The following is a 27,455-nucleotide window of genomic DNA, read 5'->3' on the forward strand; positions in this document are numbered from 1 at the left end:
AGTCGTGGATGTTTTATCGGGAAGGCTTCGTTTTTCGTTGATTGATGGTGGCGAATATGGTCTTGCTGCCTGATGTTATTCCGAAGGTTCTCTGGCAACCTTTCTCGTTGGTTTTTTGCTGGAGCTCGCTTTGACTTTGTGTATTCAGTGATGATTAGTCCTAATTTTGAGAGGATTTCAGAGTCTCTGTTGGATATAAACGAGTTAGAGCACTCCTTTATATGAATAAAAGCTTTAGCTTTTCTAGCAATGTGGTATGGTTCCACGAGCGTGATTTCCTTCGAGGTTAAACGTTTGAGGTCTTTGGTGTTTTTCAGAATCTTCATAATAGTGCTTCTATTCAAGGTTAGCGATTCCCTGTTTGTTTCGGATTGTTCCAGTTTTAGAATTATTCCATTATTGCTCTTACGGGGAGAACTGTGATCTAATCTGTTTCTGTCCCATGGTCTGTTGTCTTTGATCTTGTCTTGATGAGATTGATGTCTTTGCTTTTTCATTTCTGCCGGCCCTTGTGGTTCCGGTTTGTCTTTAGAAGTTCTATACCTGAAGGATGATTGTTCTAGTTTACTTTTTTGCGGAGCTTCTTTCTGGAGAAGGTCTGAGCACGAGAGAGTTTGAGTAGTATTAGCTGAACTCTTTTTTCTGCGTTTTTTTGATTGTTTATCTTTTTCAAAAGAGCATATCGATGTTGGTTTGCATGCTTTTGGGGGAATTTTATCTCGTGTTTCTGGCGAAAGATGGAGGGTAATATTCATTGCGCTTTGATCCGCTAAAAAATCTTCAGCAGTTCTTGGAGATTTTTTTATTTTATTTGCAGACTTTTCACCAAAGTTAGATGAACTTTTCTGGTGATCGAATGCCAGGTAATTTTGTTTTTCGTTGGAAGCTCTTTTTATACTGTTATCAGGAGAATTTAAGTGGTCAATGATGATGCATGTTTGATCATTTTGGCTTTGTTCGACAGCAGAGGTTTTTGGACCTGCCTGTGGTTTTCTGTTTTCTTCGTTGGCTGAGATTTCTTGAATGCCAGAAAATACAAATTGAACTGGTCCTTGTTGAGAATCAGTTTGTGTATGAATGCAAGCGCTCTTTAGTTTGGGAGCCGCCCTTGCTGTATTGTTCGTTTTAGGACTTGAAGTTGCTAAGTTGAAACAATTTTTAGGTGTTTGGGGACTCTTTTCTTTTGCAGTGATGAAGCCCTCGATGAAAATCAGCTTCGTGTGCAACATAGCTAATAACGTAGTGTGGTCTCTCATTGTCTCATTGAGAGACTCGTAAAGTTTACCAAATGGTGATAAGCCAATTGTTATAGCCGACATTATCGTCGTTAGGTCTGGTTTTTTTGTAAAGGATTCATTCTGCCTTCCAGAATAATCAGGTTGGTTTCTGTTTGATGCCTCAAAGGAAGAGTCTTGAGGAACCCTCTGTTCCTGCTGCTGGTTCGTTTCTCGAGGCTCTCGTACGAAATGAGGAAGAGAAGATCTTCTTGCCAGTCTATGTGCGCAGTAAAGCAGCCAATCTGCGTCTGCGGATATTCTAGGAAGGTGGGACAATGAGGCTTTAGATTTAATAAAGACTTCCGGGTGGTCTGGCGTAAAAGTTATTTGATTGCTGAGGGAGGCGGAATGTAAGCTTTCACCAACTTTTTTTGATTCGTTGGGCCGTGGCGGGACGGTGACTTCAGCTCCCCGGTCCTTGTTTAAGGGCGATTGGAGTGGGTGGGTCGTAGATGGAGAGCCCAAAAAAGGGGGGGTACAACCAACCCCTTCTCAGCATTCATCTCGCTTGGCGCGGACTCATTTGCGCATATTTCAGCTGAGTTTTCTTCTGTGATTTTCGGAGTCCTGCTGGGTTTTAGGATTGGTGCAGTCTTTCTTGTTTTCACTACGGGTTGTACATCGATCAGGGCATCAAGTATCTCATCATCAGTGAGTTCCGTAAGCACATCGCGCTTTCTTTTCCCTTGTCTAGCGAAAAGTTCTTTTATGGAGTTGCAGATCCTGGTTTTGGGGGTAACATCCTCAAGCGCTCTTTGTTGTGTTTTATTCATTTGGCCAGTTTTTTTGGCATTTATTTGTCCTATGTTTTTTTTTTTTGTAGTTTTTTGATGTTACTTGACTCTCCATTGGGTCTCTGGGAACTTGTCTTTTTCTTTGTCAGAAGGCCGAGTTTAGGGTCTTGGATGAATTCCCATTCCTCAGCTGAGTCCGGCGTTTTGTCCTCGGATTGGGCTGCAGTGCCGCTAGTCTCCTCCGGGGGAGCTAATCTGTCCGGGCTGGCGCCGAAAGCGCCTGCGCAAGGGCAGCCGACCGGAGAATCACCCCTCGGGCGAATCGACCCGGAGGTACCACCGTCCCTGAGGCCGCCTGCGTGCACCTGTGCGCGGATCCCCACCGCCGGCTGGGGTGCCGCCACCCCACCACGGCATCGAGGCGGGTCCGCCGTCTCTGGCGCCGACCTTCCCGCCTGAGGCGCGTCCTGGGAAGAGGAACCCGCTTAACCCCGAAGAGCCGCCTGCTCAGTGCAAGCTTCCACGGTAAGTGGGAGGTCTTGTGTTATGCAGCAATTTGTTTGTTTGGGTTGTTTAGTTGGTTTTGTCTGTTGCTCTACGGCCTCTTCCTGGTTGAGCCTATGCACCTGTGGAGACTTTTCCCTCGCGGTCGGTCCTCCGACTGGCCGCACTGGGATGCCTACGACACTTGGCAAGGGCTGGGCTGGGTATTCGGGCTGAGTATTCGGAACCTTTCCCGCATTTTCAGCACTTCCCGCGTTGTTCTCTTTGGTCAGAGAGGCGGTTATGTGCTGCGTTGTGGCTAGAGCTTCGACCTCATGACTCACTCCTCGGGTTTTAGATTTTTGTTGATTCGTGACTTCCGTGAGGGGGATGTGAGTTTTAGCCACACATGATTGGCCCTTTTTAGGTGATTTCTGAGTGGTCACTGCCGCTTTTTTCTGACGCTGAGACCCGGCTGATGTGATGGTTGGGCAGGTGCCCATGAAGGTGGTGTTTATAGGCAATAAAGCCTGAGTTCTGAGTTTGACCGGGTGTTTTGAGGAAAACGGAGGACTTGAGGACAGTTGGAGTTTCCGTGAGCTTCTAAGGCGCATGTTTTCTTCTTCTTCTATGCCCTCGCTGGAAATATTTAAAGTGCCTGGTTGGTGGAAGTCAGAGGTTGTCGCCATGTCTCTGCCAGTCCTGGCAGGGACTGCAGAGACTGCAACTGACTCTGCTCTGACTCCGCGGCTGCTCCGCGGTGTATCTGGGTATTTGTATTCTTCTTCCTGTAGTAGACAGTGAGAACAGACTCGGAAAGTAGAGGAGCAAATGAAAAGTCCGACCTGCAGAGACTGCAACTGACTCTGCTCTGACTCCGCGGCCGCTCCGCGGTGTATCTGGGGATTTGTATTCTTCTTCCTGTAGTAGACAGTGAGAACAGACTCGGAAAGTAGAGGAGCAAATGAAAAGTCCGACCTGCAGAGACTGCAACTGACTCTGCTCTGACTCCTGGTTCACAGCATTGTCTGCATACTTCACTGCATGCTTCCACAGGGTCTCGCCATTTTTTGCCTTATATGGGTATCATCCTTGGTCGTTACCACTTTATCCTACCTTGCCTGAGAACAATCCAGCGGCTCTGGCTTGCGTGCATGATTTAGATCAGGTACACCGTGATGTGCAGTATCTTCTACTCCGGGCAAGCTAAGAAGTATGCTGATGCACACCGATTGCCAGCACCGACTTGTCAGATCGGCATGAAAGTGTGGTTGTCTTAATCTGAAGATTGCTGGCAAGAAGTCTTTACTGCCATGGTTCATGGGCCCTTATGTCATCTTTTCTGTGGGGAACCCTGTTTCTGTCAAATTGTCTCTCCCGAAGTCTTGGCGGGTTCATCCTGTGTTCCATGTTTCTCTTGTTAAGCCATGTATATCTTCTTCCTGTTTGCCATTGTGTCCTGGGCCTATCATGGTAGATGGCGTGGAGGAGTATGAAGTGTCTTGCATCCTGGATTGCATAGTTTCCAGTGGTACTATCCTTTATTTGGTTGACTGGATTAGTCTTGAAGCAGATTAGTCTTGGTGTCCCACCAGCTGGAACTGCAATGTCACATCCCGCCTGCAGGGGAACATGGGCAATTAGGTACAGCCCATCCTCGATCCCATCTCCTTTTAGCCTGTGTTCCCTACCAGAAGAGGAATCCATATGCAGATTAGTCTTGGTGTCCCACCAGCTGGAACTGCAATGTCACACCACGCCTGTAGAGGAACACGAGCAGCTAGGTACAGCCCATCCTTGATCCCATCTCCTTTTAGCCAGTGTTCCCTACCAGAAGAGGAATTCATACGCAGATTAGTCTTGGTGTCCCACCAGCTGGAAGTGCAATGTCACATCCTGTCATGATCTCTGCTTCCAAAAGGTCAGGGTTTTCCCAACTCCCTTGGAAGCAGATCCATAACCCAGGTTCCGAGTGCCAACCAGTCCCAATTGGGACCTTTTGGACCCAGTCCTGGCGCCAGTGGCACCAGGCTCATGAATATGCCCAGTCCCAGCGCTGGAAGCGCCGGGCTCATAATGCTTGGGTGGACTTACTTGCAGCAGACCATGCTGCTTACTTGCCTGCCAGTTGAGCCTCTGATCCTCTTCTGTTTGGAACTACTTTTCCTGTTGGGTGGGGCAGGAGCCACTCCCTAGATTCAGAACACTGGAACTCTTCTGGAAAGCAGGAACTCTTTTCTTACCTAGGCGTGGCTGTGGAAGGAGACACCTAAGCACTACAGGAGGCTATTTAAACCACACCCGATGGATGAATCTTGCTTTGCGTTATTCTGCATCCTCTGCAGCAGAACGCTCATCATGTCTTCTGCATCTGATCCTGGACCTAAGGAAAAAGGCTTACCATCCTGAATCCAGTCTTCAGCAACACCTATAAAGACAAGAAAGAACAGGTTAGCATTACGGTCTTCAGTGACAGCTCTTCACTTACCTGGTCCATCGGCTGTCACCAACGCCTCGCGCTGCATTCGGGCATCTGAAAGACAAAAGCTTACCAACTCTTCGCACGCTCCGGAGGCCTTCGGCGCTGCATCCCGCATCTGAAAGACAAAACAAGGTGCGTTTAAAGACATTGGGGAACTTTAATACTCACGTGCCATTACTCCTTTCCACATCTAACCCAGTGGGTATTCCGGCACCCTGCAGCCGCTCCGAACTTGTACCTGCAAAATAAAAAGACAGTTAGAGCGCATCGTGAAGCAGGCAACAAGCGCTTCGTTACGTGCTTCCAGGCGCTTCTATTCATCACACGGGCTCCATCTTCAACTCACTTCAGCCCGTCATCCGACATCGCCGGAACCCTGCAAAACAAGAAACATCATTACTAAAGACTTTAAAGACATTAGAATTACTCGAAACTTACCGTTCGTGCAGTAAACGACGGACAGCAGTCCTCTGAAGTCAAGAGGCCTGCCCCCCTTATCCAGTGAAGAAACTGGTTACAGCACCCTGCCCCGAGGCAGATGGAGAGCACGGCGTTCACTTACCTAAGGTGAGAGCGTTAACCTTTGGGGTTCTACAGGAGAAGAGAAAGGGAAGAAGAGAGAGACATTTAATAACCCAGTTCCTTAATCCCATATTTTCTATCTGCAGACATCTTAACCTTCAAGTCAGACATACAGTGCACAGAGGTCCAGCCCAAAGAGCCAGCCGTGTGTTACACATCACCTTTGCAGATACGGTATACGCCCAGTCAAGACCGGCGCCTCTACGGGAATCAGGTGAGCGTTACAGATATACGCCCAGTCAAGACCGGCGCCTCTACGGGAATCAGGTGAGCGTTACACATCCCGCCTGCAGGGGAACACGGGCGACTTGGTACAGCTGATCCTTGATCCCATTTCCTTTTAGCCTGTGTTCCCTACCAGAAGAGGAATCCATACACAGATTAATCTTGGTGTCAACCAGCTGGAACTGCAGTGTCACACCCTGCCTGCAGGGGAACACGGGCAACTAAGTACAGCCCATCCTTGATCCCATCTCCTTTTAGCCTGTGTTCCCTACCAAAAGAGAAATCCATACGCAGATTAGTCTTGGTGTCCCACCTGCTGGAACTGCAATGTCACACCCCGCCTGCAGGGGAACACGGGCAACTAGGTACAGCCCATCTGTGATCCCATCTCCTTTTAGCCTGTGTTCCCTACCAGAAGAGTAATCCATACATAGATTAGTCTTGGTGTGCCACCAGCTGGAACTGCAGTGTCACACCCTGCCTGCAGGGGAACACGGGCAACTAAGTACAGCCCATCCTTGATCCCCTCTCCATTTAGCCTGTGTTCCGTACCAAAAGAGAAATCCATACGCAGATTAGTCTTGGTGTCCCACCAGTTGGAACTGCATTGTCACACCCCGCCTGCAGGGGAACACGGGCAACTAGGTACAGCCCATCCTTGATCCCATCTCCTTTTAGCCTGTGTTCCCTACCAGAAGAGGAATCCATTAGCCGATTAGTCTTGGTGTCCCACCAGTTGGAACTGCAATGTCACACCCCGCCTGCAGGGGAACACGGGCAACTAGGTACAGCCCATCTGTGATCCCATCTCCTTTTAGCCTGTGTTCCCTACCAGAAGAGGAATCCATATGCAGATTAGTCTTGGTGTCCCACCAGCTGGAACTGCAATGTCACACCACGCCTGCAGAGGAACACGAGCAGCTAGGTACAGCCCACCCTTGATCCAATCATCATTTAGTCTGTATTCCCTACCAGAAGAGGAATCCATACTGGATTAGTCTTGGTGTCCCACCAGCTGGAACTGCAATGTCACACCCCGTCTGCAGGGGAACACGGGCAACTAGGTACAGACCATCCTTGATCCCTTCTCCTTTTAGCCTGTGTTCCCTACCAGAAGAGGAATCCATACGCAGATTAGTCTTGGTATCCCACCAGCTGGAACTGCAATATCACACTCAGCCTGCAGGTAACCACGGGCAACTAGGTACAGCCCATCCTTGATCCAATCTCCTTTTAGCCTGTGTTCCCTACCAGAAGAGGAATCCAAATGCAGATTAGTCTTGGTGTCCCACCAGCTGGAACTGCAATGTCACACCGTGCCTGCAGGGGAACACGGCAACTAGGTACAGCCCATCCTTGATCCCATCTCCTTTTACCCTGTGTTCTCTACCAGAAGAGGAAACCATACGCAGATTAGTCTTAGTGTCCCACTAGCTGGAACTACTTCAATGTCACTCCCCGCCTGCAGGGGAACACAGGCAACTAGGTACAGCCCATCCTTGATCCCATCTCATTTTAGCCTGTGTTCCCTACCAGAAGAGGAATCCATACGCAGATCAGTCTCCGTATCCCACCAGCTGGAACTGCAATGTCACACCCCGCCTGCAGGGGAACACGAGCAACTAGGTACAGCCCATCCTTGATCCCTTCTCCTTTTAGCCTGTGTTCCCTACCAGAAGAGGAATCCATACGCAGATTAGTCTTGGTGTCCACCAGCTGGAACTGCAATGTCACAACCCTCCTGCAGGGGAACACAGGCAAGTAGGTACAGCCCATCCTTGATCCCATCTCCTTTTGGCCTGTGTTCCCTACCAGAAGAGGAATCCATACGCAGATTAGTCTTGGTATCCCACCAGCTGGAACTGCAATATCACACTCCGCCTGCAGGTAACCACGGGCAACTAGGTACAGCCCATCCTTGATCCAATCTCCTTTTAGCCTGTGTTCCCTACCAGAAGAGGAATCCAAATGCAGATTAGTCTTGATGTCCCACCATCTGGAACTGCAATGTCACACCCCGCCTGTAGGGGAACACAAGCAGCTAGGTACAGCCCATCCTTGATACCATCTGCTTTTAGCATGTTCCCTACCAGAGGAGGAATCCATAAGCAGATTAGTCTTGGTGTTCCACCAGCTGGAACTGCAATGTCACCCCCACCCTCACAGGGGAACACGAGCAACTAGGTACAGCCCATCCTTGATTCCATCGCCTTTTAGCCTGTGTTCCCTACCAGAAGAGGAATCCATACACTGATTAGTCTTGGTGTGCCAACAGCTGGAACTGAAATGTCACACCCGCCTACAGGAGAACACGGGCAATTAGGTACAGCCCATCCTTGATCCCATCTCCTTTTAGCCTGTTCCCTACCAGAAGAGGAATCCATAAGCAGATTAGTCTTGGTGTTCCACCAGCTGGAACTGCAATGCCACCACCCACCCTCACAGGGGAACACGAGCAACTAGGTACAGCCCATCCTTGATTCCATCGCCTTTTAGCCTGTGTTCCCTACCAGAAGAGAAATCCATACGCAGATTAGTCTTGGTGTCCCACCAGCTGGAACTGCAATGTCACGCCACGCCTGCAATGGAACATGGGCAACTAGATACAGCCCATCCTTGATCCAATCTCCTTTTCGCCTGTGTTCCCTACCATGAGAGGCATCCATATGCAGATTAGACTTGGTGTGCCACCAGCTGGAACTGCAATGTCACACCCCTCCTACAGGGAAACACGAGCAGCTAGGTAGAGCCCATCCTTGATCCCTTCTCCTTTTAGCCTGTTCCCTACCAGAAGTGGAATCCATGTGCAGATTAGTCTTGGTGTACCTGCAGCTTGAACTGCAATGTCACACCCCGCCTGAACATGGGCAACTAGCTACAGCCCACCCTTGATTCCTTCTCCTTTAAGCCTGCTCCCTAACAGAAGAGGAATCGATACGCAGTTTAGTCTTGGTGTCCCAACAGCTGGAACTGCAATGTCACACCGCGCCTGCAGGGGAACACGGGCAACTAGGTACAGCCCATCCTTGATTCCATCTCTTTTTAGTCTGTGTTCCCTACTAGAAAAGGAATCCATACGCAGATTAGTCTGGGTGTCCCACCAGCTGGAACTGCAATGTCACACCCCGCCTGCAGGTGAACACCGGCAACTAGGTACAGCCCATCCTTGATCCCATCTCCTTTTAGCCACTGTTCCGTACCAGGAGAGGAATTCATACGCAGATTAGTCTTGGTGTCCCACCAGCTGGAACTGCAATGTCACACCCCACCTGCAGGGGAACACGGGCAACTAGGTACAGCCCATCCTTGATTCCCATCTCCTTTTAGCCTGTGTTCCCTACCAGAAGAGGAATCCATACGCAGATTAGTCTTGGTATCCCACCAGCTGGAACTGCAATATCACACTCCGCCTGCAGGTAACCACGGGCAACTAGGTACAGCCCATCCTTGATCCAATCTCCTTTTAGCCTGTGTTCCCTACCAGAAGAGGAATCCAAATGCAGATTAGTCTTGGTGTCCCACCATCTGGAACTGCAATGTCACACCCCGCCTGTAGGGGAACACAAGCAGCTAGGTACAGCCCATCCTTGATACCATCTCCTTTTAGCCTGTTCCCTACCAGAAGAGGAATCCATAAGCAGATTAGTCTTGGTGTTCCATCAGCTGGAACTACAATGTCACACCCCCCACCAGCTCACAGGGGAACACGAGCAACTAGGTACAGCCCATCCTTGATTCCATCGCCTTTTAGCCTGTGTTCCCTACCAGAAGAGGAATCCATACACTGATTAGTCTTGGTGTGCCAACAGCTGGAACTGCAATGTCATTCCCGCCTGCAGGAGAACACGGGCAACTAGGTACAGCCCATCCTTGATCCCATCTCCTTTTAGCCTGTTCCCTACCAGAAGAGGAATCCATAAGCAGATTAGTCTTGGGTTTCCACTAGCTTGAACTGCAATGTCACCCCCCCCCTCACAGGGGAACACGAGCAACTAGCTACAGCCCATCCTTGATTCCATCGCCTTTTAGCCTGTGTTCCCTACCAGAAGAGAAATCCATACGCAGATTAGTCTTGGTGTCCCACCAGCTGGAACTGCAATGTCACACCCCTCCTACAGGGAAACACGAGCAGCTAGGCACAGCCCATCCTTGATCCCTTCTCCTTTAAGCCTGCTCCCTACCAGAAGAGGAATCCATACGCAGTTTAGTCTTGGTGTCCCAACAGCTGGAACTGCAATGTCACAACGCGCCTGCAGGGGAACACGGGCAACTAAGTACAGCCCATCCTTGATTCCATATCTTTTTAGTCTGTGTTCCCTACTAGAAGAGGAATCCGTACGCAGATTAGACTGGGTGTCCCACCAGCTGGAACTGCAATGTCACACCCCGCCTGCAGGTGAACACCGGCAACTAGGTACAGCCCATCCTTGATCCCATCTCCTTTTAGCCAGTGTTCCCTACCAGAAGAGGAATTCATACGCAGAGTAGTCTTGGTGTCCCACCAGCTGGAAATGCAATGTCACACCCCACCTGCAGGGGAACACGGGCAACTAGGTACAGCCCATCCTTGATTCCCATCTCCTTTTAGCCTGTGTTCCCTACCAGAAGAGGAATCCATACACAGATTAGTCTTGGTATCCCACCAGCTGGAACTGCAATATCACACTCCGCCTGCAGGTAACCACGGGCAACTAGGTACAGCCCATCCTTGATCCAATCTCCTTTTAGCCTGTGTTCCCTACCAGAAGAGGAATCCAAATGCAGATTAGTCTTGGTGTCCCACCATCTGGAACTGCAATGTCACACCCCGCCTGTAGGGGAACACAAGCAGCTAGGTACAGCCCATCCTTGATACCATCTCCTTTTAGCCTGTTCCCTACCAGAAGAGGAATCCATAAGCAGATTAGTCTTGGTGTTCCACCAGCTGGAACTGCAATGTCACACTCCCCCGCCCCCTCACAGGGGAACACGAGCAACTAGGTACAGCCCATCCTTGATTCCATCGCCTTTTAGCCTGTGTTCCCTACCAGAAGAGGAATCCATACACTGATTAGTCTTGGTGTGCCAACAGCTGGAACTGCAATGTCACACACCGCCTGCAGTGGAACACGCCGAAATAGGTACAGCTCGTCCTTGATCCCATCTCCATTTAGCCTGTGTTCTCTACCAGAAGAGGAATCCATACGTAGATTATTCTTGGTGCCCCACCAGCTGGAACTGAAATGTCACACCCCGCCTGCAGGGGAACACCGGCAACTAGGTACAGCCCCTCCTTGATCCCATCTCCTTTTAGCCTGTGTGTGTTCCCTACCAGAAGAGGAATCCATACATAGATTAGTCTTGGTGTGCCACCAGCTGGAACTGCAGTGTCACACCCTGTCTGCAGGCGAACACGGGCAACTAAGTACAGCCCATCCTTGATCCCATATCCTTTTAGCCTGTGTTCCCTACCAAAAGAGAAATCCATACGCAGATTAGTCTTGGTGTCCCACCAGTTGGAACTGCAATGTCACACCCCGCCTGCAGGGGAACACGGGCAACTAGGTACAGCCCATCTGTGATCCCATCTCCTTTTAGCCTGTATTCCCTACCAGAAGAGGAATCCATAAGCCGATTAGTCTTGGTGTCCCACCAGTTGGAACTGCAATTTCACACCCCGCCTGCAGGGGAACACGGGCAACTAGGTACAGCCCATCCTTGATCCAATCTCCTTTTAGCCTGCGTTCCCTACCAGAAGAGGAATCCATATGCAGATTAGTCTTAGTGTCCCACCAGCTGGAACTGCAGTGTCACACCCTGCCTGCAGGGGAACACGGGCAACTAAGTACAGCCCAACCTTGATCCCATCTCCTTTTAGCCTGTGTTCCCTACCAAAAGAGAAATCCATACGCAGATTAGTCTTGGTGTCCGACCAGTTGGAACTGCAATGTCACACCATGCCTGTAGAGGAACACGAGCAGCTAGGTACAGTCCAACCTTGATCCAATCATCATTTAGTCTGTATTCCCTACCAGAAGAGGAATCCATACTGGATTAGTCTTGGTGTCCCACCAGCTGGAACTGCAATGTCACACCCCACCTGCAGGGGAACACGGGCAACTAGGTACAGCCCATCCTTGATCCCTTCTCCTTTTAGCCTGTGTTCCCTACCAGAAGAGGAATCCATACACAGATTAGTCTTGGTGTCCCACCAGCTGGAACTGCAATGTCACACCGCGCCTGCAGGGGAACACGGGCAACTAAGTACAGCCCATCCTTGATTCCATCTCTTTTTAGTCTGTGTTCCCTACTAGAAGAGGAATCCGTACGCAGATTAGTCTGGGTGTCCCACCATCTGGAACTGCAATGGCACACCCCGCCTGCAGGTGAACACCCGCAACTAGGTACAGCCCATCCTTGATCCCATCTCCTTTTAGCCAGTGTTCCCTACCAGAAGAGGAATTCATACGCAGATTAGTCTTGGTGTCCCACCAGCTGGAACTGCAATGTCACACCCCACCTGCAGGGGAACACGGGCAACTAGGTACAGCCCATCCTTGATTCCCATCTCCTTTTAGCCTGTGTTCCCTACCAGAAGAGAAATCCATACGCAGATTAGTCTTGGTATCCCACCAGCTGTAACTGCAATATCACACTCCGCCTGCAGGTAACCACGGGCAACTAGGTACAGCCCATCCTTGATCCAATCTCCTTTTAGCCTGTGTTCCCTACCAGAAGAGGAATCCAAATGCAGATTAGTCTTGGTGTCCCACCATCTGGAACTGCAATGTCACACCCCGCCTGTAGGGGAACACAAGCAACTAGGTACAGCCCATCCTTGATACCATCTCCTTTTAGCCTGTTCCCTACCAGAAGAGGAATACATAAGCAGATTAGTCTTGGTGTTCCATCAGCTGGAACTGCAATGTCACACCCGCCCACCCCCTCACAGGGGAACACGAGCAACTAGGTACAGCCCATCCTTGATCCCTTCTCCTTTTAGCCTGTGTTCCCTACCAGAAGAGGAATCCATACACAGATTAGTCTTGGTGTCCCACCAGCTGGAACTGCAATGTCACACCGCGCCTGCAGGGGAACACGGGCAACTAAGTACAGCCCATCCTTGATTCCATCTCTTTTTAGTCTGTGTTCCCTACTAGAAGAGGAATCCGTACGCAGATTAGTCTGGGTGTCCCACCATCTGGAACTGCAATGGCACACCCCGCCTGCAGGTGAACACCCGCAACTAGGTACAGCCCATCCTTGATCCCATCTCCTTTTAGCCAGTGTTCCCTACCAGAAGAGGAATTCATACGCAGATTAGTCTTGGTGTCCCACCAGCTGGAACTGCAATGTCACACCCCACCTGCAGGGGAACACGGGCAACTAGGTACAGCCCATCCTTGATTCCCATCTCCTTTTAGCCTGTGTTCCCTACCAGAAGAGGAATCCATACGCAGATTAGTCTTGGTATCCCACCAGCTGGAACTGCAATATCACACTCCGCCTGCAGGTAACCACGGGCAACTAGGTACAGCCCATCCTTGATCCAATCTCCTTTTAGCCTGTGTTCCCTACCAGAAGAGGAATCCAAATGCAGATTAGTCTTGGTGTCCCACCATCTGGAACTGCAATGTCACACCCCGCCTGTAGGGGAACACAAGCAACTAGGTACAGCCCATCCTTGATACCATCTCCTTTTAGCCTGTTCCCTACCAGAAGAGGAATACATAAGCAGATTAGTCTTGGTGTTCCATCAGCTGGAACTGCAATGTCACACCCGCCCACCCCCTCACAGGGGAACACGAGCAACTAGGTACAGCCCATCCTTGATTCCATCGCCTTTTAGCCTGTGTTCCCTACCAGAAGAGGAATCCATACACTGATTAGTCTTGGTGTGCCAACAGCTGGAACTGCAATGTCATTCCCGCCTGCAGGAGAACACGGGCAACTAGGTACAGCCCATCCTTGATCCCATCTCCTTTTAGCCTGTTCCCTACCAGAAGAGGAATCCATAAGCAGATTAGTCTTGGTGTTCCACTAGCTGGAACTGCAATGTCACCCCCCCCCCCTCACAGGGGAACACGACCAACTAGCTACAGCCCATCCTTGATTCCATCGCCTTTTAGCCTGTGTTCCCTACCAGAAGAGAAATCCATACGCAGATTAGTCTTGGTGTCCCACCAGCTGGAACTGCAATGTCACGACACGCCTGCAATGGAACATGGGCAACTAGATACAGCCCATCCTTGATCCAATCTCCTTTTCGCCTGTGTTCCCTACCATAAGAGGGATCCATACGCAGATTAGACTTGGTGTGCCACCAGCTGGAACTGCAATGTCACACCCCTCCTACAGGGAAACACGAGCAGCTAGGTACAGCCCATCCTTGATCCCTTCTCCTTTAAGCCTGCTCCCTACCAGAAGAGGAATCCATACGCAGTTTAGTCTTGGTGTCCCAACAGCTGGAACTGCAATGTCACACCGCGCCTGCAGGGGAACACGGGCAACTAAGTACAGCCCATCCTTGATTCCATCTCTTTTTAGTCTGTGTTCCCTACCAGAAGAGGAATCCGTACGCAGATTAGTCTGGGTGTCCCACCAGCTGGAACTGCAATGTCACACCCCGCCTGCAGGTGAACACCGGCAACTAGGTACAGCCCATCCTTGATCCCATCTCCTTTTAGCCAGTGTTCCCTACCAGAAGAGGAATTCATACGCAGATTAGTCTTGGTGTCCCACCAGCTGGAACTGCAATAACACACCCCACCTGCAGGGGAACACGGGCAACTAGGTACAGCCCATCCTTGATTCCTGTTGTGAAGATGAGTCGGACACAGGTAAGTTAGATAAGTAGATTTATTTAAGTTAATAAATCAGAAAAGAAGACCCCACATCTCATGGCCTCCCTTCCCTTCAGCTCTTTCCTCCAACTGTCTCATTTAGAACCAAACAAGAAACCAGCATCAACATTCCAAGTGACATCATAAAGTACTTTCTCCTCACTAGAGATCTCCTCTCTAAAGGAGATGCACTACAACACATCTCCCTTCATTATTATTGTTTTTTTTTTTTATGTATATATATCTGATCGCCTTTTACCTTTCGGCATGTTACACTAACACCTTCTCATTTCATACAATAGGTTTAACTAAAACATTTTACACTAACTAATTCACACTATAAAACTTGTCTAGAACAAACGCCATGGGTGTCACAGTTGCCATTCCCTTCTTCTTCCTCCTGGGCATATCCCCACTTATGGCTTTTACACATTTCCTCTCCTCACAGATGCCACTCTATCTTTACTCCACACTTGCCCTCCAGCAACTCGCACAGCCCCTTTCATGACTGCCACCAATCTGACAGGATCCGAATAAAGAGATTCCCCCTTTCTCCTTATCACTGCTTTCTTTATCCTAATCCAGTCACCACACTCCACACGCAATTCCTTCTTTCCTCTCCTCAAGTTTTCACGCTTGACCCAATTTGATTTTTTTTTCACTAACGATCTTCTCACTTCTTCCACAACAAGATCAGTATCCCTACATCTTCCCAGCCATGGCGGACAAGCCATGGAATATGGCTTCCTTCCCCTCATGAGCTCAAATGGGCATAGACCGGTTGTAGAATGCGGCGCCATCCTCAGAGCCCACATTCTACTTTGTATTAGAGCTAGCTTGTCTAAACCACACTCCTCTCCCATATGTACACTCTCCATTACACACCTATTCATTCTCTCAACTACACCATTTGACTCGGGATGGTACAATGAAGTTCTTTTGTGACCAACCCCACACTTCCTCAAATAGTTAGAACATTTTTCTCCAATAAACTGGGGACCATTGTCGGTCAACACGGTCTCAGGCAAACCTTCACTTGCACATATTTCCTGCAGAACCTTTATCATACTTTCACTCGTGATCTCCCTCACGACCTTAAAATCCACCCATCTGGAAAACAAATCCACTACCAAAACGATATACTTTCCCCGGGCATAACCCAGTTCCACGGGACCTAGTATATCCATGGCTATATCACACCATACCCTGGATGGGAGACCCACATCCACTAAAGGTTGCTTTCTGGCCGCTATTCCCTTTCCACTCTCAACACAAAACTGACAATTTGCTAAACGATCTTCCACCTCCTTGTCAAAACCCGGCCACCAATAATTTTCTCTTAACACTCCTTTGGTCTTGGTAACTCCAATATGACCGCTATGTGCTAAATCTACCACTTTCTTCCTTAAACCTATCGGTACCACCGCTCTACCCCATCTGAACAAAATTTGATCATTTAGAGACAATTCATCTTTCACTTCCCAAAACGGCTTCACTCCTTCCGCCAATTCCACCTTATTTGGCCATACCGTGGTTTCAACATATGTGATCACCCTCCTTATGATGCTATCTCTCTCCATTTCATCCAACCACTCCTGCTTGGATACAATGCCATCAGTGTTGACAAACACCAATTCCATTTCCTCACTTCCCATACTCTCGGTTGCTGCCACCCTTATCCTTGATAAACTGTCGGCTAAAACATTTTCCTTCCCGGGAATGATCTCCATTCTAAAACAATGTGTCTGCATCCTGGTAACCCACCCTGCCACTCTCCGGGATACTTTGTCAAGACCCTTATTCTCAAAAATAGCTTTTAAAGGTTTGTGATCCGTTCGCAACACAAACTCTACACCCCACACAACATTTCTGAACCATTCTACAGCCCAAAAACATGCCAAAGCCTCCTTCTCCAGTACCGAATATCTTACTTCCGCTCCCTTGAGACCCCTCGAGGCATGGGCGATTACCTCTTCAGAACCATCTTCTTGCTTTTGAGATAGCACAGCTCCCAGTCCACTCTCACTAGCATCAACTGTGATCATGGTTAACTTCCTCGTGTCAAAACACCCTAATGGACCAGCCATATTTATTTCTTCCTTTATCCTGTTAAATTCCCTGTCACACTGGTTATTCCACACAAAATCAGCACCCTTCTTGAGAATCTTTCTCATCTCCTGTACTTTGTCCGCATAATTTACCACACATTTGTGATAAAATTCCGTCATTCCTAAAAAAGAGCGCAGCTCATTCTTGCTCTTAGGTTTCTCAACACTCTTAATGGTATTAATCATATCTTCCTTGGGCTTAACACCATCCCCCGATACCTCATGTCCTAGATAGTCCACTTTCGTCACTGCAAACACACATTATTCACCTCTCAAAGTAATGCCTCTCTCCTCAAATATCCTCAAAACCTTACGTAGATTTCTATCATGTTCTTCCATCGTTACACCGCTCACCAACACATCATCCTGAAAACAGAACACTCCCTTCAGTCCCCTCAACAAGCGATCCATGATCTTCTGAAATACTGATGAAGCGGACGCCAGCCCAAATGGCATTCTCCTAAATTGAAAAACACCTTCATGCGTTACAAAAGCCGTAATTTTCCTACATGCCTCCACTAATTCGACCTGATGATAAGCTGATGTCATATCTAACTTAGAGAAAAATCTCCCCCCACCCACCATGGTCAACATTTCACCCATGTTGGGCAGTGGATGTCTGTCCACCAACACACACTTATTTAACTCCCGCATGTCAACACATAACCTTATGTCACCTGAACTCTTCTTCACAATCACCACTGGGGATACCCATTCAACCCCCCCAGCTCTCTCAATCACTCCTGACTCTAACAGCTTCTGTAATTCCTTTTGCACTTTCTCCCTCAAGGCTAGAGGCACCGGCCTGAGTTTTGCCACTATAGGCATACTATTCTTCTTCAATGTTATCTGGTGCTGAAACCCCTTTACCTTTCCCAACTTCTCATTAAACACTTTCCTAAACTCCGACATGTACCTATCATGACTAGCAGACACTTCGGATATTTGCAGCACTTGCTCTGGGAGATTGGGATCGAGTCTGATCCCCAAATTCTTTTGTTCTCTCCATCCTAATAAAGATTGTCCCTTCTTGGTGACATACACTTTGCCATCACAACTGCGACCCTTGAATTCAAATTTACTCCATACATAACCCAGTAAATCAATGCGATCTTGATTGTACCCTCCTGGATTTATGTCGGGCTCTGATAACTCAGATACTACCCCTTTCATCTCGCACTCAAAGGCAACTCTGGATATTAAGGTTATTTTCGACCCTGAGTCAGCCATCATTGACACCTTATGCCCATTCACCATTACCACAGCGTAAGGTCTCTCACAATCCTCAAGATCCCCACCATTTGTAACAACATTAACTGTATTCACGATAACATTTTGTAATGGCACCACAACTTCGTCTTCTGATGACCTTCCATCTTCCTCCTCATTTACATACAATACTCTCCGTTGGACTGTTTGCCCAAATTGGTAGTTCTTGCAGCACGATGCTAAATGTCCTCTCCTTTTGCATTTTGAACATGTACTTTTCCGCCCTGGGCACACCACAGATGATGCAAAGTGCGTTGCACTAGCATACCGATAACACAACCTTTCGTCCTTCCTTTCCTCTTTCTTTTCCCATTTCTGCATATAATCTTGACCCTTCCTCTCTTGCGTATTGTTCTTCCCTGACTGTCTGTTTCTTCCTTTCCTTTTGTTCTTTCCCTCGGCTACGGATAACACCTCCGGTTTACTTTCTTTAGGCTCCCCTCCTTCAGTTTTGGAAAGTCTGGCCACACATGCCAGGGAATGCTCCACACGTTTCGCCAAGTCCAATACCTCATCTAAACTTGGCTCATCCTTTAGCCACAACTCCTCTCGTATTTTGTTGGATCGACAATGTGTCATGAATTGATCACGAATATGTTCGTCGAAACTTCCTTGAAATGTGCATGTAAGAGCCAAATGTCGCAAAGCAGTCACATAATCCTCAACGGATTCACTTTGAGCTTGTGTGCGCATCCGGAACTTGTACCTTTCCAAAATTGTGCTTCTTTTTGGGTTAAAATGTTTGTCCAGCTTCACTAATGCGGATTCGAACTCATTTAATTCATCCCCGCTCCCGTCACTCACAAGTTGTGGTAGAATTTCAAAAATTCTTTGACCCTCGAAACCCAAAAAATGTAACAACAGAGCCAACTTCCTCTCGCTAGAATAGGCTGTCCCGCCGGCTGCTTTCATGTAGTGCAGAAAACCCTTGCGCCATTGGGGCCACATAATTCTCGCCGCGCCTGGAGCAGGCATAAAAATGGGGGGTCCCGATATTCCTGGCAAAGCTGCCATTTAATCTGTCTGCAGAATGTCACTTTGTATGTGGCTTTTATGTTCTCCCTGCGCTAGGAACTGCTTTTGCACAGTTGAATTGCCACGCTTCAATTTTCTTTAATATTTCTCTGTAAGGTCGCTTGTCCATACATTTAGGACTGACACTGCAAAACCATACTGCACAGTATCTAAGCCTACCTGCCTGATGGCATGTTTTTTTTTTTAAAAATACTTCTGTTGCACTGATACACCAAATGACATATGAAGTAACCCAGCTCCTCATAAAATGACCACGCCCTTCTATTATATGGTTCACGGTAATGCTCTGCTCACATGTCCCTGTGTTAGGGGAAATACGGTACTCTGGTTCAGAGTCCGCTTCCCACGCCTTCCCTCAGCTGTCTGTGCTCGGCAACACAGTGAACGCTGCGACGGAGCCACTAATACGTTCGGGCACTTACTTCGTTGGAGATGTGTGTTGTGGAGGTGCGTACACACAGGCCTGCGCACAGTGGCCGCTCAACGCTCGGAGGAGTGGAGCAGCCGACACACAGGCCTGCGCACAGTGGCCGCTCAACGCTACGGTGAAGCGGAGCGGCCCTCCCAGGAGTTCTTCAGACGCCGGCAGCCTCTTCTAATTGACAGTGCCTGCCCAACTGGAACGTTCGCGCTGCGAGCCGATCAGCGCAGCTCTGATCCCAGCAGCAGGTCGGATCAGCTGATCACGCAGGCCCGAGCCAGCAGCCACGAACAGCGAGGGGTTCCTCTCAGCAAACGTTGTTTGTGCTGCGTTCTCCTTCAGAGGCCGCACTCGGGTAAATGAAGTTGGCCTTCACGCGCCCTGCCGGCGCACGCAGGAAGGGCTTGAAGAGCACGACTGGCAGCAGGAGATAAGTCCACTTCACAGGCCGTACGTCTCACTCACAACTGGGCACACAGGAGCGGCCTATCACAGCCGGGGTCTTCTCTTCACCTGCGTTCCATGGCCTCTGATCCCATCCTCGTCGCCATTGTTGTGAAGATGAGGCGGACACAGGTAAGTTAGATAAGTAGATTTATTTAAGTTAATAAATCAGAAAAGAAGAACCCACATCTCATGGCCTCCCTTCCCTTCAGCTCTTTCCTCCAACTGTCTCATTTAGAACCAAACAAGAAACCAGCATCAACATTCCAAGTGACATCATAAAGTACTTTCTCCTCACTAGAGATCTCCTCTCTAAAGGAGATGCACTACAACAATTCCCATCTCCTTTTAGCCTGTGTTCCCTACCAGAAGAGGAATCCATACGCAGATTAGTCTTGGTATCCCACCAGCTGGAACTGCAATATCACACTCCGCCTGCAGGTAACCACGGGCAACTAGGTACAGCCCATCCTTGATCCAATCTCCTTTTAGCCTGTGTTCCCTACCAGAAGAGGAATCCAAATGCAGATTAGTCTTGGTGTCCCACCATCTGGAACTGCAATGTCACACCCCGCCTGTAGGGGAACACAAGCAGCTAGGTACAGCCCATCCTTGATACCATCTCCTTTTAGCCTGTTCCCTACCAGAAGAGGAATCCATAAGCAGATTAGTCTTGGTGTTCCACCAGCTGGAACTGCAATGTCACACTCCCCCGCCCCCTCACAGGGGAACACGAGCAACTAGGTACAGCCCATCCTTGATTCCATCGCCTTTTAGCCTGTGTTCCCTACCAGAAGAGGAATCCATACACTGATTAGTCTTGGTGTGCCAACAGCTGGAACTGCAATGTCATTCCCGCCTGCAGGAGAACACGGGCAACTAGGTACAGCCCATCCTTGATCCCATCTCCTTTTAGCCTTTTCCCTACCAGAAGAGGAATCCATAAGCAGATTAGTCTTGGTGTTCCACCAGCTGGAACTGCAATGTCACACCCCGCCTGCAGTGGAACACGCCCAAATAGGTACAGCTCGTCCTTGATCCCATCTCCATTTAGCCTGTGTTCCCTACCAGAAGAGGAATCCATACGTAGATTATTCTTGGTGCCCCACCAGCTGGAACTGAAATGTCACACCCCGCCTGCAGGGGAACACCGGCAACTAGGTACAGCCCCTCCTTGATCCCATCTCCTTTTAGGCTGTCTGTGTTCCCTACCAGAAGAGGAATCCATACACAGATTAGTCTTGGTGTCCCACCAGCCGACACTGCAACTTCACACCACGCCTGCAGAGGAACACGAGCAGCTACGTACAGCCCATCCTTGATCCAATCTCCTTTTAGCCTGTGTTCCCTACCAGAAGAGGAATCCATATGCAGATTAGTCTTGCTGTCCCTCCAGCTGGAACTGCAATGTCACACCCCGCCTGCAGGGGAACACGGGCAACTAGGTACAGCCCATCTGTGATCCCATCTCCTTTTAGCCTGTGTTCTCTACCAGAAGAGGAATCCATACATAGATTAGTCTTGGTGTGCCACCAGCTGGAACCGCAGTGTCACACCCTGCCTGCAGGTGAACACGGGCAACTAAGTAGAGCCCATCCTTTTAGCCTGTGTTCCCTACCAAAAGAGAAATCCATACGCAGATTAGTCTTGGTGTCCCACCAGTTGGAACTGCAATGTCACACCCCGCCTGCAGGGGAACACGGGCAACTAGGTACAGCCCATCTGTGATCCCATCTCCTTTTAGCCTGTGTTCCCTACCAGAAGAGGAATCCATAAGCCGATTAGTCTTGGTGTCCCACCAGTTGGAACTGCAATGTCACACCCTGCCTGCAGGGGAACACGGGCAACTAGGTACAGCCCATCCTTGATCCAATCTCCTTTTAGCCTGCGTTCCCTACCAGAAGAGGAATCCATATGCAGATTAATCTTGGTGTCCCACCAGCTGGAACTGCAGTGTCACACCCTGCCTGCAGGGGAACACGGTCAACTAAGTACAGCCCATCCTTGATCCCATCTCCTTTTAGCCTGTGTTCCCTACCAAAAGAGAAATCCATACGCAGATTAGTCTTGTTGTCCCACCAGTTGGAACTGCAACGTCACACCATGCCTGCAGAGGAACACAAGCAGCTAGGTACAGCCCATCCTCGATCCAATCATCATTTAGTCTGTATTCCCGACCAGAAGATGAATCCATACTGGATTAGTCTTGGTGTCCCACCAGCTGGAACTGCAATGTCACACCCCGCCTGCAGGGGAACACGGGCAACTAGGTACAGCCCATCCTTGATCCCTTCTCCTTTTAGCTTGTGTTCCCTACCAGAAGAGGAATCCATACACAGATTAGTCTTGGTGTCCCACCAGCTGGAACTGCAATGTCACACCCTGCCTGCAGGGGAACACGGCAACTAGGTACAGCCCATCCTTGATCCAATCTCCTTTTAGCCTGTGTTCCCTACCAGAAGAGGAATCCAAATGCAGATTAGTCTTGGGGTCCCACCGGCTGGAACTGCAATGTCACACCGTGCCTGCAGGGGAACACGGCAACTAGGTACAGCCCATCCTTGATCCCATCTCCTTTTACCCTGTGTTCTCTACCAGAAGAGGAAACCATACGCAGATTAGTCTTAGTGTCCCACCAGCTGGAATTACTTCAATGTCACTCCCCGCCTGCAGGGGAACACAGGCAACTAGGTACAGCCCATCCTTGATCCCATCTCCTTTTAGCCTGTGTTCCCTACCAGAAGAGGAATCCATACGCAGATTAGTCTCGGTATCCCACCAGCTGGAACTGCAATGTCACACCCCGCCTGCAGGGGAACACGAGCAACTAGGTACAGCCCATCCTTGATCCCTTCTCCTTTTAGCCTGTGTTCCCTACCAGAAGAGGAATCCATACGCAGATTAGTCTTGGTGTCCACCAGCTGGAACTGCAATGTTACAACCCTCGTGCAGGGGAACACGGGCAAGTAGGTACAGCCCATCCTTGATCCCTTCTCCTTTTAGCCTGTTCCCTACCAGAAGTGGAATCCATGTGCAGATTAGTCTTGGTGTGCCTGCAGCTGGAACTGCAATGTCGCACCCCGCCTGCAGGGGAACATGGGCAACTAGATACAGCCCATCCTTGATCCAATCTCCTTTTCGCCTGTGTTCCCTACCATAAGAGGCATCCATACGCAGATTAGACTTGGTGTGCCACCAGCTGGAACTGCAATGTCACACCCCTCCTACAGGGAAACAAGAGCAGCTAGGTACAGCCCATCCTTGATCCCTTCTCCTTTAAGCCTGCTCCCTACCAGAAGAGGAATCCATACGCAGTTTAGTCTTGGTGTCCCAACAGCTGGAACTGCAATGTCACACCGCGCCTGCAGGGGAACACAGGCAACTAAGTACAGCCCATCCTTGATTTCATCTCTTTTTAGTCTGTGTTCCCTACTAGAAGAGGAATCCGTACGCAGATTAGTCTGGGTGTCCCACCAGCTGGAACTGCAATGTCACACCCCGCCTGCAGGTGAACACCGGCAACTAGGTACAGCCCATCCTTGATCCCATCTCCTTTTAGCCAGTGTTCCCTATCAGAAGAGGAATTCATACGCAGATTAGTCTTGGTGTCCTACCAGCTGGAACTGCAATGTCACACCCCACCTGCAGGGGAACACAGGCAACTAGGTACAGCCCATCCTTGATCCCATCTCCTTTTAGCCTGTGTTCCCTACCAGACGAGGAATCCATAAGCAGATTAGTCTTGGTGTCCCACCAGCTGGAACTGCAATGTCACACCCCGCCTGCAGTGGAACACGCCCAAATAGGTACAGCTCGTCCTTGATACCATCTCCATTTAGCCTGTGTTCCCTACCAGAAGAGGAATCCATACGTAGATTATTCTTGGTGCCCCACCAGCTGGAACTGAAATGTCACACCCTGCCTGCAGGGGAACACCGGCAACTAGGTACAGCCCCTCCTTGATCCCATCTCCTTTTAGCCTGTGTGTGTTCCCTACCAGAAGAGGAATCCATACACAGATTAGTCTTGGTGTCCCACCAGCCGACACTGCAACTTCACACCACGCCTGCAGAGGAACACGAGCAGCTACGTACAGCCCATCCTTGATCCCATCTCCTTTTAGCCTGTGTTCCCTACCAGAAGAGGAATCCATATGCAGATTAGTCTTGCTGTCCCTCCAGCTGGAACTGCAATGTCACACCCCGCCTGCAGGGGAACACGGGCAATTAGGTACAGCCCATCCTTGATCCCATCTCCTTTTAGCCTGTGTTCCCTACCAGAAGAGGAATCCATACGCAGATTAGTCTTGGTGTCCCACCAGCTGGAACAGCAATTTCACACCCCACCTTCAGGGGAACACGAGCAGCTAGGTACAGTCCATCCTTGATACCATCTCCTTTTAGCCTGTTCCCTACCAGAAGAGGAAATCATAAGCAGATTAGTCTTGGTGTTCCGCCAGCTGGAACTGCAATGTCACTCCCCCTACAGAAGAACACGAGCAACTAGGTACAGCCCATCCTTGATCCCATCTCCTTTTAGCCTGTGTTGCCTACCAGAAGAGGAATCCATTCGTAGATTAGTCTTGGTGTGCCACCAGCTGGAACTGCAATGTCACACCCGCCTGCAGGGGAACACGGGCAACTAGGTACAGCCCATCTTTGATCCCATCTCCTTTTAGCCTGTGTTCCCTACCAGAAGAGGAATCCATACATAGATTAGTTTTGGTGTGCCACCAGCTGGAACTGCAATGTCACACCCCTCCTGCAGGGGAACACAAGCAACTAGGTACAGCCCATCCTTGATCCAATCTCCTTTTAGCCTGTGTTCCCTACCAGAAGAGGAATCCATACGCAGATTAGTCTTGGTATCCCACCAGCTGGAACTGCAATGTCACACTCCGCCTGCAGGTGAACACGGGCAACTAGGTACAGCCCATCCTTGATCCCATCTCCTTTTAGCCTGTGTTCCCTACCAGAAGAGGAATCGATACGCAGATTAGTCTTAGTATCCCACCAGCTGGAACTGCAATATCACACTCCGCCTGCAGGTAACCACGGGCAACTAGGTACAGCCCATCCTTGATCCAATCTCCTTTTAGCCTGTGTTCCCTACGAGAAGAGGAATCCAAATGCAGATTAGTCTTGGTGTCCCACCATCTGGAACTGCAATGTCACACCCCGTCTGTAGGGGAACACAAGCAGCTAGGTACAGCCCATCCTTGATACCGTCTCCTTTTAGCCTGTTCCCTACCAGAAGAGCCATCCATAAGCAGATTAGTCTTGGTGTTCCACCAACTGGAACTGCAATGTCACCCCCCCCCCCTCACAGGGGAACACGAGCAACTAGGTACAGCCCATCCTTGATTCCATCGCCTTTTAGCCTGTGTTCCCTACCAGAAGATGAATCCATACACTGATTAGTCTTGGTGTGCCAACAGCTGGAGCTGCAATGTCACACCCGCCTGCAGGAGAACACGGCAACTAGGTACAGCCCATCCTTGATCCCATCTCCTTTTAGCCTGTTCCCTAGCAGAAGAGGAATCCATAAGCAGATTAGTCTTGGTGTCCCACCAGCTGGAACTGCAATGTCACCCCACCCCCCCCTCACAGGGGAACACGAGCAACTAGGTACAGCCCATCCTTGATTCCATCACCTTTTATCCTGTGTTCCCTACCAGAAGAGAAATCCAAACGCAGATTAGTCGTGGTGTCCCACCAGCTGGAACTGCAATGTCACGCCACGCCTGCAATGGAACATGGGCAACTAGATATAGCCCATCCTTGATCCAATCTCCTTTTTGCCTGTGTTCCCTACCATAAGAGGCATCCATACGCAGATTAGACTTGGTGTGCCACCAGCTGGAACTGCAATGTCACACTCCTCCTACAGGGAAACACGAGCAGCTAGGTAGAGCCCATCCTTGATCCCTTCTCCTTTTAGCCTGTTGCCTACCAGAAGTGGAATCCATGTGCAGATTAGTCTTGGTGTGCCTGCAACTGGAACTGCAATGTCACACCCCACCTGCAGGGGAACATGGGCAACTAGCTACAGCCCACCCTTGATCCCTTCTCCTTTAATCCTGCTCCCTACCAGAAGAGGAATCCATACGCAGTTTAGTCTTGGTGTCCCAACAGCTGGAACTGCAATGTCCCACCACGCCTGCAGGGGAACACGGGCAACTAGGTACAGCCCATCCTTGATTCCATCTCTTTTTAGTCTGTGTTCCCTACTAGAAGAGGAATCCATACGCAGATTAGTCTGGGTGTCCCACCAGCTGGAACTGCAATGTTACACCCCGCCTGCAGGTGAACACCGGCAACTAGGTACACCCCATCCTTGATCCCATCTCCTTTTAGCCAGTGTTCCCTACCAGAAGAGGAATTCATACGCAGATTAGTCTTGGTGTCCCACCAGCTGGAACTGCAATGTCACACCCCACCTGCAGGGGAACACAGGCAACTAGGTACAGCCCATCCTTGATCCCATCTCCTTTTAGCCTGTGTTCCCTACCAGACGCGGAATCCATAAGCAGATTAGTCTTGGTGTCCCACCAGATGGAACTGCAATGTCACACCCCGCCTGCAGTGGAACACGCCCAAATAGGTACATCTCGTCCTTGATCCCATCTCCATTTAGCCTGTGTTCCTTACCAGAAGAGGAATCCATACGTAGATTATTCTTGGTGCCCCGCCAGCTGGAACTGAAATGTCACTCCCCGCCTGCAGGGGAACACCGGCAACTAGGTACAGCCCCTCCTTTATCCCATCTCCTTTTAGCCTGTGTTCCTACCAGAAGAGGAATCCATACGCAGATTAGTCTTGGTGTCCCACCAGCTGACACTGCAACTTCACACCACGCCTGCAGAGGAACACGAGCAGCTACATACAGCCCATCCTTGATCCCATTTCCTTTTAGCCTGTGTTCCCTACCAGAAGAGGAATCCATACGCAGATTATTCTTGCTGTCCATCCAGCTGGAACTGCAATGTCACTCCCCGCCTGCAGGGGAACACGGGCAATTAGGTACAGCCCATCCTTGATCCCATCTCCTTTTAGCCTGTGTTCCCTACCAGAAGAGGAATCCATACGCAGATTAGTCTTGGTGTGCCACCACCTGAAACTGCAATGTCACAACCCTCCTGCAAGGGAACACGAGCAGCTAGGTACAGCCCATCCTTGATCCCTTCTCCTTTTAGCCTGTTCCCTACCAGAAGAGGAATCCATATGCAGATTAGTCTTGGTGCCCCACCAGCTGGAACTGCAATGTCACACTCCGCCTGCAGGTGAACACGGGCAACTAGGTACAGCCCATCCTTGATCCAATCTCATTTTAGCCTGTGTTCCCTACCAGAAGAGGAATCCATACGCAGATTAGTCTTGGTGTCCCACCAGCTGGAACAGCAATTTCACACGCCACCTTCAGGGGAAAACGAGCAGCTAGGTACAGCCCATCCTTGATACCATCTCCTTTTAGCCTGTTCCCTACCAGAAGAGGAAATCATAAGCAGATTAGTCTTGGTGTTCCACCAGCTGGAACTGCAATGTCACCCCCCTCCCCTACAGAGGAACACGAG

Source organism: Ambystoma mexicanum, chromosome 6p (assembly GCF_040938575.1).
Source record: "Ambystoma mexicanum isolate Mex_15411 chromosome 6p, UKY_AmexF1_1, whole genome shotgun sequence".
Classification (NCBI taxonomy): Eukaryota; Metazoa; Chordata; class Amphibia; order Caudata; family Ambystomatidae; genus Ambystoma; species Ambystoma mexicanum.